The sequence below is a fragment of the Rattus norvegicus genome, chromosome 9, assembly GCF_021556685.1.
Source record: "Rattus norvegicus strain SHRSP/BbbUtx chromosome 9, alternate assembly SHRSP_T2T, whole genome shotgun sequence".
In the NCBI taxonomy this organism is placed as follows: domain Eukaryota; kingdom Metazoa; phylum Chordata; class Mammalia; order Rodentia; family Muridae; genus Rattus; species Rattus norvegicus.
The window spans coordinates 88,769,574-88,791,188 of NC_141542.1; the positions used below are offsets into that span (position 1 = coordinate 88,769,574).

The window sequence follows — 21,615 nt, forward strand, 5'->3', positions numbered from 1 at the left end:
TTATTCTAGAGCACTAAACAAAACTGGAAATAGACTTCTATAATAAGAGTTGAGGGAAGGCCAGAGCTGGACACACAGGAGCTCGAGTCTGTTACATGCTGTATCTTCTCTTTATTTATAGTATGAGAGATCAAGCCCCAGCCCTTGATATTGTGTAGCAGGATCAGGAAGGTTTGATGATCAGCCAGGGACTAAGACTTTAGAAGTTCTATTTTAAAAACAGCCAGTTCTGCAAATCTCAGTGACCCAAGCAGGGAACAAGGACTTAAGATGTCATGAAGGTGTCAGTGGGAGACAGGAAAATGGTATTTGGAACTACTCGCTCTTGAGTGGGAGACAGAGGCCAGTAGAGGTCCCTGCTGTGGACCTCATACTAGCCCTGTAAGCATCCAGGGTTTCCTAGCATCTAACATCACAAGCTTACTAAGCATGTATCTAGACCTTCACAGAGCAAACATTTAATCTTAAGTTTACTACTTGTCTACAGTAATCCCTGACCGTCCCATAACTTAGTCCACAACTAGTCTGTTTGAGTTGTTTCTAGTAATGATGTTCTCTCCTAAAGAATGGTTAGCAGGAGTTGAATATGCAAACAGATATGTTAGCTTTAAAAATATTATTGGGTATAGGAAAAGGCAGATGACCAGAAGTTTTGTTTGTTTGTTTGTTTGTTTTAAGAAACTATTCTGGTCATTTAATGAAAGGTTCTGATACAGTTAATATTAAAAACTAACTGAATATAAAGAAGACCAGGTCCTGACAAAAGGAGATGTTACTACATAAAAAGAACTGCTCTGTTGGTTGGCATTTTATACTAAGAACAGTTATCTGCTACAAGTTAGACTTAATGGTGGGGTATTTTGTCATAAGCTCATGACGTTTCTCTTCCCGGTATCACGTGATTTCTGACTTCTGGCATGGTGGGTGCTTGATGAGAGTTGACAGTGTACTTGGAGAAGTGGATCTGAGCTCCTCTGATCCCTCAGTCCTGCCATGGCCACCAGGAGTGTCCACGGACACAACGACCTTTTATGGTACAGAACTTCCCAGCAATTCTTCTCGCCTTTCTCTCACTTGAGTCATTTTGCCTTTTCTCCTATCTCCACATCCCAACCTCCCTCTCCATAAACCTTCCCATTGATAAAAATCATTCTCCTTGCATCTTTTTCCAATCAGGAGCCACAGAGTCTCTTATATTTCCAATTTCCTGATGTTTGGCGTGCCAAACCCAGCTGATCTCATCTAGAAACACAAGCCACAAGACAGAATGTTTTGACGCAGTGTCAGATCCCGACCTGAGACTGACTCTGGCACCGCCAGCCTCCCCTCAGTGCCAAGAGTCACATCTGATGTAGAAGCAATTGCTGAAGTGTTTAGATGTCCCTGACACCATGTAAACCTATTACTTCACTGAGATATTTTGCTCAATGTCTTCTTCCTCCTATGGGCGAAAATTAACTGTGTCCAACAGTGACCATCCTCACTCCAGAGATCAAGCCAGCTGTGATGACCCAGTCAACAGCTCCCTGGGAAACATCCTCCCTCCTGATTTATAGCTGGAGAGCCAGGCAGTTTGTACCAGCAGGGTAATAAGAACGAACTAGAGAAGGGGGCGGGGGTTGATCTTCACTGAAGCCAGACTGAACCCTATGAAATTGTTGCGTTTTTGTTTTTGTTTTTGTTTTGTTTTATTTTGTTTTAAGTCAGAAGTGGTCAAATGTCAGTGATTGAGAACAGAAAGCAGTATATTCACACACAGTCCAACAAAGTTACGGATGCCATCACACACAATTATTATAGAACTAAAGGACATCTTGAAAGATCAGTTCACTGCTGATTCTGTATTGAATACATGAATGAACAGACTCATTCCTTAAGGGCACGTATATGTTGCAAGGCTCACCCTCTTGATCGGTTCTATTTTAAAATATTGGCCAAGAGCGATTGAGCCCCTGTTCCTCATCTGAGGAAATGAAGGCACCACACCCAGGCAAGCAAGACTGATGGGAAAACATGTGAATGAAGGATGCTTTTCTTATTTGGATCCCTGAGCCAGAGGGCTGATTCAAGAGACTGCTTCATTGCGGTTGGTAACCCATCCAAGCATGAACCTCAGAGAGAGCACCACCCTCCCATGGGTATGACATGAGGTACTGGCCCAGAGAGGCATGACTAATTCAAGGTCATCCCAAGGTCTACAGGCTGAACAAGGGGTGCACCTCAACTCTACTAACGACTGGCCCTAGCTTCACCAGGAGCTATATTTCCTCTTTAAACAAGGCAAGACTGTGGCTACAAAACTAAAGATCTCCCTTGTTCTGGGTCCCAGATGACACAGGCACTCCTTCGAACAGACCCAAATGTACTGTTTTCTTTTAAAGTTCTGCACACAGTAAGTATTGTGTACCCTCCTTCCCTCTTTCTCTGTCTCTTTCAGACCCCCTTTTCTTTTACTCTTTGAGTCAGAAATTAAGATCCTTCCTATAAGACCCATACACATCAAAGCATAGATACCTGACCCTGAAGCTACATCTCAACTACGCCAATCAAACAGAAACTCGTGGATCAAATGTCTGCTGTGACTTGAGTGTGATTTTAAAAAGCCATCCCAATAATCAAGCTTTATCTAGTTCATGTAAGGAACCTCTAGAGGATGGTAGGTAACTTGACAAGTTTATATCCATTTTAGTCTAATTATTTCCAAATTCTCACCCACCTCCTCCATATGGTTTTTAAACCAAAGTAATTATCCAGGCCCTTTTTAAAAGAAATTTGGCGGGCTAGGGAGACAGCTCACTGGGTAAAAGAGTTTGCTGGCAGGTCTGAGGCCCTGAGTTCAATTCCTGGAACCCACATCCTGCTTCTAAATACATGAGACAAAGGCACGATTGACAGGATCGAGAATCTCAATTTGAATATTTATTTTCACTTTTCTTTGGCCAGGGACCTTAAAAAACTTCTTCTTCTTCATGCTCTAAATTTCATTTCATTTACCATGTATGCATTGAGCACCTAGAAGATGGATAGCGAGGGGCTAAACGGTAATGGAAGCATAAAGCTGTAGGCACCTTCCTCACCTTCCTGGACACTAGCATTTCATGGGGGGGGGGGGGGGCACAAGTATAAAACCTGTCAGTTTTCTACAGGGAAACATGTGCCTCATAATTTAATAATTTTTATATTAATAAAACACCCCCACATCCATGTAGATTTAAAAACTTTGAGGTCGAACAGAGGTAAATGCTTTCCTATTTTGTAGGCTTTTCCCGAGACTTTGATTAGCTGATACAAATTGTGAGTCTGCATGAGAATATAAAATACAATACATCTGTGCCTCCTGCTCATGTGCCCCATTTCCTACCAGTTGCACAGGGAGAAGCATTAGGTTTTTAAAAAAAGTAAGTAATGAAAGGCTTCTTGTCGGTTCCATACACTCAGGAAGTCTAGAAAACACAGCAGAACTTTGGGAAAGATTTCCAGAGATCAAACTTAAGCAGAACCCATAGGTATATAAACAAACAAACTAGATAATTCCAGGCACAACAGAAATAAGGGGCTTTATGCCTTCATAAGAATAGAATTTGCGACCCTCGGATCCCGGCCCGCAGCAGCTCTCTGCTCCCAGACCCGGTGAGAGAGAGACCCAACCGCCTGGTCAGGTGGGCACTCCTGAGGCTGCAGAGCGGAAGAGACCACTAACACTGCTCACCCCTGCCCACATCCCTGGCCCAAGAGGAAACTGTATAAGGCCTCTGGGCTCCCATGGGGGAGGGCCCAGGAGCGGCAGGACCCCTGTGCCTGAGACACCGCCAGAACCTGAAAGAAACAGACCGGATAAACAGTTCTCTGCACCCAAATCCCGTGGGAGGGAGAGCTAAACCTTCAGAGAGGCAGACAAGCCTGGGAAACCAGAAGAGACTGCTCCCTGCACACACATCTCGGACGCCAGAGGAAAAAGCCAAAGACCATCTGGAACCCTGGTGCACTGAAGCTCCCGGAAGGGGCGGCACAGGTCTTCCTAGTTGCTGCCTCTGCAGAGAGCCCCTGGGCAGCACCCCACGAGCAAACCTGAGCCTCGGGACCACAGGTAAGACCAAATTTTCTGCTGCAAGAAAGCTGCCTGGTGAACTCAAGACACAGGCCCACAGGAACAGCTGAAGACCTGTAGAGAGGAAAAACTACACACCCGAAAGCAGAACACTCTGTCCCCATAACTGACTGAAAGAGAGGAAAACAGGTCTACAGCACTCCTGACACACAGGCTTATAGGACAGTCTAGCCACTGTCAGAAATAGCAGAACAAAGTAACACTAGAGATAATCTGATGGCGAGAGGCAAGCGCAGGAACCCAAGCAACAGAAACCAAGACTACATGCCATCATCGGAGCCCAATTCTCCCACCAAAACAAACATGGAATATCCAAACACACCAGAAAAGCAAGATCTAGTTTCAAAATCATATTTGATCATGATGCTGGAGGACTTCAAGAAAGACATGAACACACTTAGGGAAGCACAGGAAAACATTAATAAACAAGTAAAAGCCTACAGAGAGGAATCGCAAAAATCCCTGAAAGAATTCCAGGAAAACACAATCAAACAGTTGAAGGAATTAAAAATGGAAATAGAAGCAATCAAGAAAGAACACATGGAAACAACCCTGGATATAGAAAACCAAAAGAAGAGACAAGGAGCTGTAGATACAAGCTTCACCAACAGAATACAAGAGATGGAAGAGAGAATCTCAGGAGCAGAAGATTCCATAGAAATCATTGACTCAACTGTCAAAGATAATGTAAAGCGGAAAAAGCTACTGGTCCAAAACATACAGGAAATCCAGGACTCAATGAGAAGATCAAACCTAAGGATAATAGGTATAGAAGAGAGTGAAGACTCCCAGCTCAAAGGACCAGTAAATATCTTCAACAAAATCATAGAAGAAAACTTCCCTAACCTAAAAAAAGAGATACCCATAGACATACAAGAAGCCTACAGAACTCCAAATAGATTGGACCAGAAAAGAAACACCTCCCGTCACATAATTGTCAAAACACCAAACGCACAAAATAAAGAAAGAATATTAAAAGCAGTAAGGGAAAAAGGTCAAGTAACATATAAAGGGAGACCTATCAGAATCACACCAGACTTCTCGCCAGAAACTATGAAGGCCAGAAGATCCTGGACTGATGTCATACAGACCCTAAGAGAACACAAATGCCAGCCCAGGTTACTGTATCCAGCAAAACTCTCAATTAACATTGATGGAGAAACCAAGATATTCCATGACAAAACCAAATTTACACAATATCTTTCTACAAATCCAGCACTACAAAGGATAATAAATGGTAAAGCCCAACATAAGGAGGCAAGCTATACCCTAGAAGAAGCAAGAAACTAATCGTCTTGGCAACAAAACAAAGAGAATGAAAGCACACAAACATAACCTCACATCCAAATATGAATATAACGGGAAGCAATAATCACTATTCCTTAATATCTCTCAATATCAATGGCCTCAACTCCCCAATAAAAAGACATAGATTAACAAACTGGATACGCAACGAGGACCCTGCATTCTGCTGCCTACAGGAAACACACCTCAGAGAAAAAGACAGACACTACCTCAGAGTGAAAGGCTGGAAAACAACTTTCCAAGCAAATGGTCAGAAGAAGCAAGCTGGAGTAGCCATTCTAATATCAAATAAAATCAATTTCCAACTAAAAGTCATCAAAAAAGATAAGGAAGGACACTTCATATTCATCAAAGGAAAAATCAACCAAGATGAACTCTCAATCCTAAATATCTATGCCCCAAATACAAGGGCACCTACATACGTAAAAGAAACCTTACTAAAGCTCAAAACACACATTGCACCTCACACAATAATAGTGGGAGATTTCAACACCCCACTCTCATCAATGGACAGATCATGGAAACAGAAATTAAACAGTGATGTAGACAGACTAAGAGAAGTCATGAGCCAAATGGACTTAACGGATATTTATAGAACATTCTATCCTAAAGCAAAAGGATATACCTTCTTCTCAGCTCCTCATGGTACTTTCTCCAAAATTGACCATATAATTGGTCAAAAAACGGGCCTCAACAGGTACAGAAAGATAGAAATAATCCCATGCCTGCTATCGGACCACCACGGCCTAAAACTGGTCTTCAATAACAATAAGGGAAGAATGCCCACATATACGTGGAAATTGAACAATGCTCTACTCAATGATAACCTGGTCAAGGAAGAAATAAAGAAAGAAATTAAAAACTTTTTAGAATTTAATGAAAATGAACATACAACATACCCAAACTTATGGGACACAATGAAAGCTGTGCTAAGAGGAAAACTCATAGCGCTGAGTGCCTGCAGAAAGAAACAGGAAAGAGCATATGTCAGCAGCTTGACAGCACACCTAAAAGCTCTAGAACAAAAAGAAGCAAATACACCCAGGAGGAGTAGAAGGCAGGAAATAATCAAACTCAGAGCTGAAATCAACCAAGTAGAAACAAAAAGGACCATAGAAAGAATCAACAGAACCAAAAGTTGGTTCTTTGAGAAAATCAACAAGATAGATAAACCCTTAGCCAGACTAACGAGAGGACACAGAGAGTGCGTCCAAATTAACAAAATCAGAAATGAAAAGGGAGACATAACTACAGATTCGGAGGAAATTCAAAAAATCATCAGATCTTACTATAAAAACCTATATTCAACAAAATTTGAAAATCTTCAGGAAATGGACAATTTCCTAGACAGATACCAGGTATCAAAGTTAAATCAGGAACAGATAAACCAGTTAAACAACCCCATAACTCCTAAGGAAATAGAAGCAGTCATTAAAGGTCTCCCAACCAAAAAGAGCTCAGGTCCAGACGGGTTTAGTGCAGAATTCTATCAAACCTTCATAGAAGACCTCATACCAATATTATCCAAACTATTCCACAAAATTGAAACAGATGGAGCCCTACCGAATTCCTTCTACGAAGCCACAATTACTCTTATACCTAAACCACACAAAGACACAACAAAGAAAGAGAACTTCAGACCAATTTCCCTTATGAATATCGACGCAAAAATACTCAATAAAATTCTGGCAAACCGAATTCAAGAGCACATCAAAACAATCATCCACCATGATCAAGTAGGCTTCATCCCAGGCATGCAGGGATGGTTTAATATACGGAAAACTATCAACGTGATCCATTATATAAACAAACTGAAAGAACAGAACCACATGATCATTTCATTAGATGCTGAGAAAGCATTTGACAAAATTCAACACCCCTTCATGATAAAAGTCCTGGAAAGAATAGGAATTCAAGGCCCATACCTAAACATAGTAAAAGCCATATACAGCAAACCAGTTGCTAACATTAAACTAAATGGAGAGAAACTTGAAGCAATCCCACTAAAATCAGGGACTAGACAAGGCTGCCCACTCTCTCCCTACTTATTCAATATAGTTCTTGAAGTTCTAGCCAGAGCAATCAGACAACAAAAGGAGATCAAAGGGATACAGATCGGAAAAGAAGAGGTCAAAATATCACTATTTGCAGATGACATGATAGTATATTTAAGTGATCCCAAAAGTTCCACCAGAGAACTACTAAAACTGATAAACAACTTCAGCAAAGTGGCTGGGTATAAAATTAACTCAAATAAATCAGTTGCCTTCCTCTATACAAAAGAGAAACAAGCCGAGAAAGAAATTAGGGAAACGACACCCTTCATAATAGACCCAAATAATATAAAGTACCTCGGTGTGACTTTAACCAAGCAAGTAAAAGATCTGTACAATAAGAACTTCAAGACACTGAGGAAAGAAATTGAAGAAGACCTCAGAAGATGGAAAGATCTCCCATGCTCATGGATTGGCAGGATTAATATAGTAAAAATGGCCATTTTACCAAAAGCAATCTACAAATTCAATGCAATCCCCATCAAAATACCAATCCAATTCTTCAAAGAGTTAGACAGAACAATTTGCAAATTCATCTGGAATAACAAAAAACCCAGGATAGCTAAAGCTATCCTCAACAATAAAAGGACTTCAGGGGGAATCACTATCCCTGAACTCAAGCAGTATTACAGAGCAATAGTGATAAAAACTGCATGGTATTGGTACAGAGACAGACAGATAGACCAATGGAATAGAATTGAAGACCCAGAAATGAACCCACACACCTATGGTCACTTGATTTTTGACAAAGGAGCCAAAACCATCCAATGGAAAAAAGATAGCATTTTCAGCAAATGGTGCTGGTTCAACTGGATGTCAACATGTAGAAGAATGCAGATCGATCCATGCTTATCACCCTGTACAAAGCTTAAGTCCAAGTGGATCAAGGACCTCCACATCAAACCAGACACACTCAAACTAATAGAAGAAAAACTAGGGAAGCATCTGGAACACATGGGCACTGGAAAAAATTTCCTGAACAAAACACCAATGGCTTATGCTCTAAGATCAAGAATCGACAAATGGGATCTCATAAAACTGCAAAGCTTCTGTAAGGCAAAGGACACTGTGGTTAGGACAAAACGGCAACCAACAGATTGGGAAAAGATCTTTACCAATCCTACAACAGATAGAGGCCTTATATCCAAAATATACAAAGAACTCAAGAAGTTAGACCGCAGGGAAACAAATAACCCTATTAAAAAATGGGGTTCAGAGCTAAACAAAGAATTCACAGCTGAGGAATGCCGAATGGCTGAGAAACACCTAAAGAAATGTTCAACATCTTTAGTCATAAGGGAAATGCAAATCAAAACAACCCTGAGATTTCACCTCACACCAGTGCGATTGGCTAAGATCAAAAACTCAGGTGACAGCAGATGCTGGCGAGGATGTGGAGAAAGAGGAACACTCCTCCATTGTTGGTGGGATTGCAGACTGGTAAAACCATTCTGGAAATCAGTCTGGAGGTTCCTCAGAAAATTGGACATTGAACTGCCTGAGGATCCAGCTATACCTCTCTTGGGCATATACCCAAAAGATGCCTCAACATATAAAAGAGACACGTGCTCCACTATGTTCATCGCAGCCTTATTTATAATAGCCAGAAAATGGAAAGAACCCAGATGCCCTTCAACAGAGGAATGGATACAGAAAATGTGGTACATCTACACAATGGAATATTACTCAGCTATCAAAAACAACGAGTTTATGAAATTCGTAGGCAAATGGTTGGAACTGGAAAATATCATCCTGAGTGAGCTAACCCAATCACAGAAAGACATACATGGTATGCACTCATTGATAAGTGGCTATTAGCCCAAATGCTTGAATTACCCTAGATCCCTAGAACAAACGAAACTCAAGACGGATGATCAAAATGTGAATGCTTCACTCCTTCTTTAAATGAGGAAAAAGAATACCCTTGGCAGGGAAGGGAGAGGCAAAGATTAAAACAGAGACTGAAGGAACACCCATTCAGAGCCTGCCCCACATGTGGCCCATACATATACAGCCACCCAATTAGACAAGATGGATGAAGCAAAGAAGTGCAGACCGACAGGAGCCGGATGTAGATCGCTCCTGAGAGACACAGCCAGAATACAGCAAATATAGAGGCAAATGCCAGCAGCAAACCACTGAACTGAGAATAGGTCCCCTATTGAAGGAATCAGAGAAAGAACTGGAAGAGCTTGAAGGGGCTCGAGACCCCAAAAGTACAACAATGCCAAGCAACCAGAGCTTCCAGGGACTAAGCCACTACCTAAAGACTATACATGGGGGGCTGGGGATTTAGCTCAGTGGTAGAGCGCTTACCTAGGAAGCGCAAGACCCTGGGTTCGGTCCCCAGCTCTGAAAAAAAAAACCAAAAAAAAAAAAAAAAAAGACTATACATGGACTGACCCTGGACTCTGACCCCATAGGTAGCAATGAATATCCTAGTAAGAGCACCAGTGGAAGGGGAAGCCCTGGGTCCTGCTAAGACTGAACCCCCAGTGAACTAGTCTATGGGGGGAGGGCGGCAATGGGGGGAGGGTTGGGAGGGGAACACCCATAAGGAAGGGGAGGGGGGAGGGGGATGTTTGCCCGGAAACCGGGAAAGGGAATAACACTCGAAATGTATATAAGAAATACTCAAGTTAATAAAAAAGAAAAAAGAAAAAAAAAAAAAAGAACTTCAAGACACTGAGGAAAGAAATTGAAGAAGACCTCAGAAGATGGAAAGATCTCCCATGCTCATGGATTGGCAGGATTAATATAGTAAAAATGGCCATTTTACCAAAAGCAATCTACAAATTCAATGCAATCCCCATCAAAATACCATTCCAATTCTTCAAAGAGTTAGAACAATTTGCAAATTCATCTGGAATAACAAAAAACCCAGGATAGCTAAAGCTATCCTCAACAATAAAAGGACTTCAGGGGAATCACTATCCCTGAACTCAAGCAGTATTACAGAGCAATAGTGATAAAAACTGCATGGTATTGGTACAGAGACAGACAGATAGACCAATGGAATAGAATTGAAGACCCAGAAATGAACCCACACACCTATGGTCACTTGATTTTTGACAAAGGAGCCAAAACCATCCAATGGAAAAAAGATAGCATTTTCAGCAAATGGTGCTGGTTCAACTGGAGGTCAACATGTAGAAGAATGAAGATCGATCCATGCTTATCACCCTGTACAAAGCTTAAGTCCAAGTGGATCAAGGACCTCCACATCAAACCAGACACACTCAAACTAATAGAAGAAAAACTAGGGAAGCATCTGGAACACATGGGCACTGGAAAAAATTTCCTGAACAAAACACCAATGGCTTACGCTCTAAGATCAAGAATCGACAAATGGGATCTCATAAAACTGCAAAGCTTCTGTAAGGCAAAGGACACTGTGGTTAGGACAAAACGGCAACCAACAGATTGGGAAAAGATCTTTACCAATCCTACAACAGATAGAGGCCTTATATCCAAAATATACAAAGAACTCAAGAAGTTAGACCGCAGGGAAACAAATAACCCTATTAAAAAATGGGGTTCAGAGCTAAACAAAGAATTCACAGCTGAGGAATGCCGAATGGCTGAGAAACACCTAAAGAAATGTTCAACATCTTTAGTCATAAGGGAAATGCAAATCAAAACAACCCTGAGATTTCACCTCACACCAGTGAGAATGGCTAAGATCAAAAACTCAGGTGACAGCAGATGCTGGCAAGGATGTGGAGAAAGAGGAACACTCCTCCATTGTTGGTGGGATTGCAGACTGGTAAAACCATTCTGGAAATCAGTCTGGAGGTTCCTCAGAAAATTGGACATTGAATTGCCTGAGGATCCAGCTATACCTCTCTTGGGCATATACCCAAAAGATTCCTCAACATACAAAAGAGACACGTGCTCCACTATGTTCATCGCAGCCTTATTTATAATAGCCAGAAAATGGAAAGAACCCAGATGCCCTTCAACAGAGGAATGGATACAGAAAATGTGGTACATCTACACTATGGAATATTACTCAGCTATCAAAAACAACGAGTTTATGAAATTCGTAGGCAAATGGTTGGAACTGGAAAATATCATCCTGAGTGAGCTAACTCATTCACAGAAAGACATACATGGTATGCACTCATTGATAAGTGGCTATTAGCCCAAATGCTTGAATTACCCTAGATCCCTAGAACAAATGAAACTCAAGACGGATGATCAAAATGTGAATGCTTCACTCCTTCTTTAAATGAGGAAAAAGAATACCCTTGGCAGGGAAGGGAGAGGCAAAGATTAAAACAGAGACTGAAGGAACACCCATTCAGAGCCTGCCCCACATGTGGCCCATACATATACAGCCACCCAATTAGACAAGATGGATGAAGCAAAGAAGTGCAGACCGACAGGAGCCGGATGTAGATCGCTCCTGAGAGACACAGCCAGAATACAGCAAATACAGAGGCGAATGCCAGCAGCAAACCACTGAACTGAGAATAGGTCCCCCGTTGAAGGAATCAGAGAAAGAACTGGAAGAGCTTGAAGGGGCTCGAGACCCCATATGTACAACAATGTCAAGCAACCAGAGCTTCCAGGGACTAAGCCACTACCTAAAGACTATACATGGACTGACCCTGGACTCTGACCCCATAGGTAGCAATAAATATCCTAGTAAGAGCACCAGTGGAAGGGGAAGCCCTGGGTCCTGCTAAGACTGAACCCCCAGTGAACTAGACTATGGGGGGAGGGCGGCAATGGGGGGAGGGTTGGGAGGGGAACACCCATAAGGAAGGGGAGGGGGAAGGGGAATGTTTGCCCGGAAACCGGGAAAGGGAATAACACTTGAAATGTATATAAGAAATACTCAAGTTAATAAAAAAAAAAAATAGAATTTGCATAGGGCCAGTGGGAGAGAGGGATTTCTTAGGAACTAAGACATGAGCACATCAACATTTAAAGTCAGAAGTGAACACACTGTATTTACAGCCCAGGGAAGGAGACATCTCACTCAGGGACTGATCCCCATTGGAGAAAGGCAACATAGTTGACAAAGCTGAAAGGGCTGGCTTAGATACACTGTCCTAATTCTCCTAATACCTCTGGACCAGAGGCATTGATTTGATCCTCTTAGAAACAAGTACACTGTGACATGCTGGGACTAGGAAATTTACTGAAGGTCTTAGAGCCAGTAAATAGCCAAAGCAAAATGTCTACTCGACATTACAAAGCCCCTGCTTCATCCACTCCAAGAGGTCTATTGTGAAATTTACAAATACAAATTCATACAAAATTAGATTGAAATAGTATAATGCTTCTAATACAATGCTTCTAACAGAATGAAAGTCAACTGATTAGTGCTCTAAAGCTAAGTCAGAGAACATGCATATACATTTACATCATATACATCACACACACGTATATGTATGTGTGTGTGTATATATATACACATATATACATATATACATATGTCACAACAGTTTGTGGTATAAGGGATTTCCCAGGAAGAGACTAATGTGAAACCAGGTTTGTAGGAGAGGTACAAACATGGTGCTCACGACAGGTTACATCAAGAAGGAAAGTAAATCTGAGGTGCCGTTTCGAGAAGCTTTAACAACTTCAACTCAGTGATGTGGTAGGCAGACAGAATAAGTACTCACAGGCAGTGCTGCGCCATTGGGGGGCTGGTGGTGGGGGTCCTGACATGAACACTGAGCCCCGCAGTTCAGTGGGAGGAGTGGAGGCCTTTAGTGACTGATTGAAGGTAAATGCTAAAGAGAAGTGAAAAGAAAATTATACAGATTTAAGGTTTAAAATATAAAATTAAAAGAATAAGTTTCAAAATCCAGACAGGGCGGGGCCCGCCCTACAGCCAAGACTGACGGGCCACTAAGATACAGAAGGACACCTCCCCCAGCTTACTCAGAGTCACACCTTAACCAGATGTCCTTCAAACCCTGATAAGCCCCTAGCTTCTAAAATCCTCTACGCCCCAGTCAGCACGTACTCTTCTGCTGTGTTGTCTGTTTGAATGAGCCATTCACTTATAGCCGCGCCAAAAATTAGCCAATTGTGTGTAACCACGCCAAACCCCCTAGCTTTCCCTATATAAACCCCTGACTTTTAAGTTTCGGGGTCAACACCTCTGTCTCCTGCGTGGGGTATGTGTCGGCCCGGAGATCCCCATAATAGATCTTCGTAATAAACCTCGCCTTTGCTTATTACATCCAAAATGGTCTCTCTGTGTCTGGGGTCCGCGATTTCCTGAGACTTGAATAAGGGTGTCTCTCAGACTGGGATCTTTCAGAAGGAAGAATCCAAAGTGGTCTTCGCCTTCTTTTCTTGCCTCTCTTTGCCCTAGAATGGGCTGCGGATTCGGTCCCCAGCTCCGAAAAATAGAAAAATAGAAAATTAGAAAAATAGAAAAATAGAATGGGCTGCAGAAACACCCCTGGAATGAATCTGAAACAGCTAGCAGACTCTGCATCTGACAGGGTCCCTGGATGTACAATTACCACAGAGGACCCACATACCTGTGTGCACATGCGTGTTCCCTCAACCACAAGCATGAGACATCCTGCAATGGCACAGAGCTTCTGTGTTGGGGAAGGGGGTCCCTAATCTCAGATAAGGTGGAGAACCATTGTGGAGAAGTTAAGGAGACTGGGGTAGGAGGGGTCCGCATTGTAGCCCTAGACTGAACTACTTTTCGTAAATTCCCTCAACATCCTCTTAAGCTCCGATCTCTCAACTTCAAAATGGGAAAGATGACCTAAGAGGTTCATCTGAGGTAGGAATTCTATAATTTATATAATCAGCACCAAATGACAGGTCTCTGGCTAGAGCTAAATATCTTCGGACTAATCTGTAATCTGGGCTTTCTGACCTCTCCTTACAGAACAGATACCTACATGTGTGAAAACCTTCATTGGCCTCAGTCTCAAATCCAATCTTTTCCTAGTTCCTGGCCTCTAAGTCAGGTCTGGAAAGCCGGGCCACACAGCATGAACAGTGACAATTCAGCTGTGACCAACCTGGACTTTTCCTTCTAAGACAAAAGGAGCTTTCTGCGGTCGTTCGAACATTTCCTAGATGAACCAGATCTCACAGAGAAGTCATAACATTTTGCCTTCCCATAAATATGTAAGAGAATGGAGACTCAACATGCAGTTAAGTGTCTGGATTTCAATTATGCTCTATTCCTTGTGTTTACTAATGGGAATCTGTCCATGAATGTGTAATGATTGCACTACAGGGGGGTATCCATTTCCCTTGGAATAATCAAACAAGCTTTGTAAGAGTCTGGTCAATTCACTTTGTTTAACTAAATTCACCCTTTTTCTCCATAGGGGGCTCAAAAAAACTATGCATTTTGGTTGACTACCCATAAACTCTTTGGTCATCCCACTCTGGAGTTCATTTCAACATCCCTACTCCTGCCAGCATTTTCAGTTCTGCTCATGAATGTATTATGGCGTCCAACGCTCCCCAAACAAAAGACTTTTCCCCCCTCTGTGATCAACAAAACTATAAAATGACTACAAAGGGATGACTACAAAGGGGCAGAGACCTTGGCTGGGGAGTAACAGAATATACGTGGAAGGAGGACTGTTAGAACGTGGAGCTGTGCGAATCACTCTCCTTTCCTCACCTGAGCCCAGCAACACTCCCTCGGGTGTCTACTCAAATGAAAAGCAGATAGAGCCCGAGCCAGCGTCTGTTCCATTTCACATGGTTCTCTCTGGAAATGAGAAGGGAATTATGGTCAGTATAGGAGCGATGAGGTGGGGTTGAGGGTGTAAAATCGAGCCAGCTGACTCTGAAATGGTAAGAAATGGACCCCACTTGTCAGAATGGAGTTCATCGCCTGTACTAAGTAATTTATTACTGCTGGATGCTGACGTTTACTTTTTTTTTTAAATGTTTAAGTATGTGTGTATGCATGTATGAATGCATATATATACATGTATGTGCATATGTGTGGAGACCAAAGGTTGGCATCTGGAGTCTTACTGTCTACTTAATTCATTAAGGCAAACTCTCCCAACTGAACCCAGGCTCCACAACTCTGATAGTCTAGGGAGTCAGCTCGCTCTGAAGATCTCTCCCTTCCATTGATGCCGGAATTATAAGCAAGCCGCCACACCCTCCAGGCCTTGTATGCAGATCTTGGAGATCAGAATTCTAGCACTCAGCACTAGCACCACAAGCTCCTTATCCACTGAGACATCTTTCCAGCCTCCTTTTCCTGTTTACTAAGAGTAGGAGAATAGGGAATTAGAAGGTGGGGTAGAAAGGATTCCAGTATCCAAGATAGTTTTCTCCCACAAACAGGTCCTTAAACAATGATCTAAATGCACTTGCATGAAAGGAAGGTCCAGGAAGCCCTGGAGGGTAGTAATAGTACCTTGAGATCTATTCAAACCCAGGCTCTCCAGGAATTCAAAATCTTTTGCCTCATTCATTCATTCATTCATTCATTCATTCATTCCTATTATCGATAATCTTGTCTTTATATACAAGCAAGTTTCTAAGTCTTAGTGTATAAATATACATAATTGTTCCTCCTCTTCAGCTGGAAAACACTGTCACTGCCTCCCTGCTTACACACTAAAATTATAGCAAGCATTGATAGGACTTCTAAATCACAAACCACTACAAATCTCCAGCTAGCCAGCTTCTCACTGTCCAACCATGTCTACTTTCTGCCTGTCTTTGGTTTTAACATTTTCACTTCATCCAGGTGAAGTAGCTGGTGGCCCTCAGAGTAGCCTTGTGCTTGGTAGAAAGCTTACTTCCGTTCAAGTCTTTCTTTCCTGGCATTGCGTTCATGATTACCTAGGAAAGAAGACACGATTTGGGGAAAAGCAATGCATTTGAGTAAGCTATCAAGATGAGGTTACTGTGGTGTGTCCCACATCCAGCTCCTGTACACAATGAACTAGGGCTGAGCATGAAGGGGAGGTGCCCAGCGTCCCAAAGGGCCACACTAGAGCCCTTATAGGAGATACCTGTTGAACTGTGTTGAAAATACATTGCCAATTAATTTAGTGTTGCTGAAAACCCTTTCGATCTTTCAGGTGTTGGATATCATTTAAGGACAATATATACTGTTTGCAAAAACTGAAACATGACCCTACCATCGGGCGCAAGCTTGAATTCTAGCACTTGGGAGGCTGAGGTGATCATGTGATCAAGACCAGCTAGGGCTACATTGCAAGACTGCCAAAATTAGAGAGAAAAGAAGAAAGGGAAGGACAAAGGTTGTGGAAGTTGTTAGAGGAGTGTTGGGTCAATAAGTGGCTTTGGAATCAGAATAAGAAACCATTTTAGCCAAAAAAATAAAAATGCAAAATCAAAATTTGTAGTGAATTCTCTCTGTCAGGGACCTTCCGTATGATATTTTTCTTCCTTTTCTTTTGCTAATCAATTAACTAGAGATCTAAGGAATTTCCCCCAAGAAATAAAAGCAACACTGCTACATGCAGCTCAGAGAAGCAGGGCAGAGGCTCGGAGAAGGAGAGCGCCACCATACGTGGAAAGTGTCACGGTTCGCCCCAAGTAAGGCATCAATAGGTTTATTGAGTTCAAGAAAACAAAGAGAACTGGGAAACAATAATGTGAGAAATTGAATTGAAAAAAAAATTTTAAAAGTCGGTTGGACACAAAAAGAACCTAATTCCTTATTATGGTGGCTTCTAAAGTCCTAACCAGAAAAAGTCCTAGTCCTGTGCCAAGGAGGCCTGTCAAACCACACTATAATCTCGTCGGCCACAGTGAGAGCTGGATGCACGACAAGACAACAGAATGGTCAGGAAGGGATGGTAGTCATTGCAGGAAACTAGAACAATGTAGGGCATGAGAAATTGTAGGGGAGACAAAGACCTTTTATTTCCATTTAAACCATTCTACAAGTCATGATCTCATTGGATAGGAATATCTTGTTCTTAGAGCCAGAGAAGAAAATAAAATAGAAACGCTCTCTTTCCCAGCATTCACTGATCTAAAGCAGCCTAACATGGGACCCAATGAAGACTAAATACAGCCTCCACTAAAGGCTGAGGGTTGCCCAATCACTAGGGATCAATGTTGTCCCAAGAAACAGACATCCAGAGAGTCCCCATTGTGTCCTTTTCATTTATCTTGATTAAAAGCACAAGTTAAAATGGTAACAACAAATGCATCAAACATGTACTGTATGCCAGGCTCTGAATCATTCAAACCACTAAGTGCCAGAACTACTAGGTTCTTGCTTTACACGTGAGATAAATGAGGACTGGAGATTAGTCAAGATTAAAGATACTCAGCTAGGACATGGCAAAAGAAAGTTCCAGCACAGGCTCTGGATATATTTTCAGAATGTTCCTTCACTGTCATAGGAATATTCCTTCACATTGCCTAGCAAAGCTTGTATTGTTCTAGTTGACCCCCAGACCTCTACATGGAGCACTCTCACCAGGAGTAGCGAGATTCATTCCATATGAGTCCCAGGCATTACTTAGGAGCCCCGACACAGCTCTAGGAAGGATTAGTACTGAGACTCAACTGTAACCTGGTTGACAGCATGAAAGAGCCCCAGTGCATACAGACCACATGTGGTCTGGTAGGGGTTGCAGTTCAGTATAGGCCAAAGTCGTTCAAACAAGGCTCGCCATAGCACCAGGCTCACCACAGCACCAGGCTCACCATAGCACAAGGCTCGCCATAGCACAAGGCTCACCATAGCACAAGGCTCACCATACAAGGCTCGCCATAGCACAAGGCTCACCACACAAGGCTCACCATAGCACAAGGCTCACCATACAAGGCTCACCATAGCACAAGGCTCACTATACAAGTCTCGCCATAGCACAAGGCTCACCATACAAGGCTCACCATAGCACAAGGCTCACCATAGCACAAGGCTCACCATAGCACAAGGCTCACCATACAAGGCTCACCATAGCACAAGGCTCGCCATAGCACAAGGCTCACCATACAGGGCTCACCATAGCACAAGGCTCACCATAGCACAAGGCTCACCATACAAGGCTCACCATAGCACAAGGCTCACCATACAAGGCTCACCATAGCACAAGGCTCACCATACAAGGCTCACCATAGCACAAGGCTCACCATAGCACAAGGCTCACCATACAAGGCTCACCATAGCACAAGGCTCACCATAGCACAAGGCTCACCATAGCACAAGGCTCACCATACAAGGCTCACCATAGCACAAGGCTCACCATACAAGGCTCACCATAGCACAAGGCTCACCATACAAGGCTCACCATAGCACAAGGCTCACCATACAAGGCTCACCATAGCACAAGGCTCACCATAGCACAAGGCTCACCATACAAGGCTCACCATAGCACAAGGCTCACCATAGCACAAGGCTCACCATAGCACAAGGCTCACCATAGCACAAGTCTCGCCATAGCACAAGGCTCACCATAGCACAAGGCTCACCATACAAGGCTCACCATAGCACAAGGCTCACCATAGCACAAGGCTCACCATACAAGGCTCACCATAGCACAAGGCTCGCCATAGCACAAGGCTCGCCATAGCACAAGGCTCGCCATAGCACAAGGCTCACCATAGCACAAGGCTCACTATAGCACAAGGCTCACCATACAAGGCTCACCATAGCACAAGGCTCACCATACAAGGCTCACCATAGCAGGCTGTCCCCCAGGAGGACAGCACCAACCTGGCAGCACAGCCATTTTTAAACTACTCCTTAGAGCCAGGCTTCCACGGCTTTCAGCCATTTTCAGCTTTGATGCCTTGGTTTCCTGCCAGCCCCAGGGCTTCTTCCTGTATTCTCCTTATCTCCTAAAACTGAAACCTCCTCAGGGTGCTTTAATGGGAAGTTTGGGATTCCAGTAGCCTAGAGTCAAACCGCTGGTAACCCTGCCTGGCAACTCCCACTTAGGACTTAGGGAGAGCTTAGAATAGATGGCCCTTTTTCCAAAAGCAGAGCTACAGGTGTTGAAGGGAAGGTGAGAAAAATCAATCATCAATAAATCATCAATAAATGTAACCACCCTACACAAAGAACTACAGGTAACTAAGGATGCTGAGTCTGGGAGAAATAGTCTTCCCCAGGGAAGAGCACACCAATTGGTTATCCAGCACCAATGGTCAGCCCTGAAAATATCATACAGACTGAACAGGTTATATTTAGGAATATTATATATATATATATATATATATATATATATATATATATATATCAGTGAATTTTCACTATTCCTCTTTGTGCTCCCAGTGGGTCACACTCACCCAGGAGCTATCTCGGGTCTGCAAATGGAAACACACACACACACACACACACACACACGCCAGTTAATTTTAAAATACCTTGACTAACTCAAAGTCTGGGCACTCCTAAACCTTTCCCTGCATACCAGGCTAACATGGATAGGTGGCATTATCTCCCTCCACTCTTGCGTCCCATCCTTTTACCCAGAGTCATGACAATATCCTCTGTTCCTCTCTGTGCCCTATCCTCAAAACTCTAAGTGTCCTGCCCCTTACCCCAGCTATTGGCCATTGGCATCTTTATTGATCGATCAAAAAACCAACTGGGGACAAGGACCTTCAGCATCTGGACTCGCAGATTCCTGACTTAATCAAAGCATTAGAGCCAGTCTCCAACACATATCTATAAATATATGCATGCAGTAACAATTAATGAGAAAAGAGGCCACTGTTGGCAACCAAGCACCTCCACTGCCTGCCCCTAGGGACCCAGCAACAGCAGATGTCATCACTAGTTGCCAAGATGCGACACATTCCCACTGTTGCCAGGACTCACATATCCTCCCTCTGTGTGTGAGCTACGTCCCCTAATAAAAGGCCAGCCCCTCCTCTCCCTGTCTCTTTTCCTCCTCCCTGATCCAGAGGCAGCCTCTGTGTACTCTCTCCTCAATAAGCCTCTCACATGAGATCTGTCACATGGTAGGACTCCTCTGTCACTTAGATCATAACAGTCCTGAATTTGAAAGAGAATAAGGAGGGATATATAGGAGAGTTTGGAAGGAGGAAAAAAGGAGGAAATTATGTAATTATATCATCTCAAAAGTAAAAGAAATATTTGTTTAAATGTACCTATTAGCAAGACCACCTCTGGGATTCCCTGGCACTAAAGTGAGATAGGAAAGTGAGAGCAAAACCACACCTCCCCATGGTCTCTGTCAATCTCTACTGCCATAGCCTGACCACTTCCACCACAACATCATAAAGGCTTTGTCCTCCGAAACACCTGGAAGTCAGAGCAAAGCAGTCACTCAGCAAATGCTGTCAAGTGAACAAGTACATGGACAAGTTCACAAGAGATCATGACAGAAAAGTAGTAAACTGACAAGCAGACCTGTGACCTGCTACGGGCAGTTGTTCATTTTTTATAGTTACAAACTTCAAGCTATCTTCCATGTAAACCTTTAACCATTCAGCCGTTGGTTCACTCACACTGAGCAGACTTGAGTCTCCTCATATTTAAGGGAAATAAGGGCAAAATAAAACACGAATACAGTGGGCAACAGCAAGTTTTCTACAACAGTAAAAAGAGAAAATGGCCAAAATGAAGAAAGAAGTCAAATGATGACTAGTAGCTGCTGAAGGAGAGCTAATGTTTTCAAGAGAAAATTGTGTATTGCAAAAGAGAAAGAAGGGCATTGATAACACACACACATATAAACACACATATGCACACATACACACATATATGAATATATATACACACATATATACATATATAAACACATACACATATAAACACACATATGCACACATATACACATATATGAACATATATACACACATATATACATATATAAACACATACACATATAAACACACATATGCACACATACACACATATATGAACATATATACACATATACATATATAAACACACATATGCATGCATACACACATATATGAACATATATACACACATATACATATATAAACACATATAAACACACATATGCATGCATACACACATATATGAACATATATACACACATATACATATATAAACACATATGCACACATACACACATATATGAACATATATACACACATATACATATATAAACACATACACATATAAACACACATATGCATGCATACACACATATATGAACATATATACACACATATATACATCTATAAACA

General features: G+C 42.4%; 1 long non-coding RNA gene across 2 annotated transcripts in view; it reads right to left on the minus strand.

The window, feature by feature from the left end:
- The window catches only part of LOC148003784 (uncharacterized), a 69,486-nt gene that overhangs the window by 16,963 nt on the left and 30,908 nt on the right, over positions 1-21,615 (minus strand). The window contains exons 3-5 of one of the 2 annotated variants that reach the window (XR_015629627.1): positions 15,095-15,184; positions 13,587-13,829; positions 13,104-13,214 (exon numbers count right to left, since the gene is read on the minus strand). This is a non-coding gene — a long non-coding RNA (uncharacterized LOC148003784). Of the gene's footprint in view, positions 1-13,103; positions 13,215-13,586; positions 13,830-15,094; positions 15,185-21,615 lie in introns of those variants that run through there. The other variant, XR_015629626.1, reaches the window with a different exon arrangement.